Genomic DNA, 954 nt, shown 5'->3' on the forward strand with positions numbered 1-954 from the left:
GATTGAGAACATGTTTTTTTTATTCTTCACTTTTTTGCCAATTTTCAATATTTTGAGTTGGAAATATATTCATATAGTCCCCAAATAAAAATAATACAAAAAGATATACAGTTGAAGTCTCGCTCTCACTCTCTCTCCTATCTTTTTCACACACAATCTCTATCACCATGGCCAGGCAATCGTGTCTACTGGTTTCTTAAGTTTATCCCTCAGATATTTCCTATGCAAGTGTCAGCATATACAGATATAAATTCACATTTTCTCTCTTTCTTCAATGACTGGCACTATACTATACACAATATTTTGTACTTTGCTTTAACACATAATTTTATTTCTCTGAGATCTTTACAAATATTTTGATAGCTTCATATTATTTTATTTTTTAGATAAGCCTACACTTAATTAAAAGTTTATGCATGAGGTAGAGAAACATCCGTGTTAGAAGAAAGCATATATAAAAAATATATATAATGAAGTTTACGGCCATGCCATCCTGAACGTGCCCCATCTCGTCTGATCTCGGAAGCTAAACAGGGTCAGGCCTGGTTAGTACTTGGATAGGAGACTATCTAGGAATACCAGGTGCTGTAGGTGTTTCCAAAAAATATATATATATATATATATATATATATATATATATATATATATATATATATAAAATGAAGACCAAACATGGTTTTTCACTATTTTCTAGCCCATTTGTCAGGGTGTCAGATGTCAGGTGCCAAATTATTAGGTCTGATTAAATAATATATGATTAGAAGAGATGTGTGTCATCTCCAGTCAAGGCAGTGAAAAACTCATATGTGATTCTTGATTCTTTCTCTCACTATGCAGTGAATAAGAAGGCTGGATGTTCATGATGTTACAACTACAAAGATGAGGACTTTCACCAGCCCACATATTGGGCAAATTTAACTACAGAGCTCTTTGCCACACTGCAATAGCCATATA

The 954-nt window shown here is 32.9% G+C and overlaps 1 pseudogene; it reads left to right on the plus strand.

Moving 5' to 3' along the window:
• Positions 1-475: 475 nt before the first annotated feature.
• Positions 476-594, plus strand: LOC120583433 (uncharacterized; annotated as a pseudogene).
• Positions 595-954: the final 360 nt, after the last annotated feature.

This window comes from Pteropus medius, unplaced genomic scaffold (assembly GCF_902729225.1).
Source record: "Pteropus medius unplaced genomic scaffold, Ma_sr-lr_union100, whole genome shotgun sequence".
Classification (NCBI taxonomy): Eukaryota; Metazoa; Chordata; class Mammalia; order Chiroptera; family Pteropodidae; genus Pteropus; species Pteropus medius.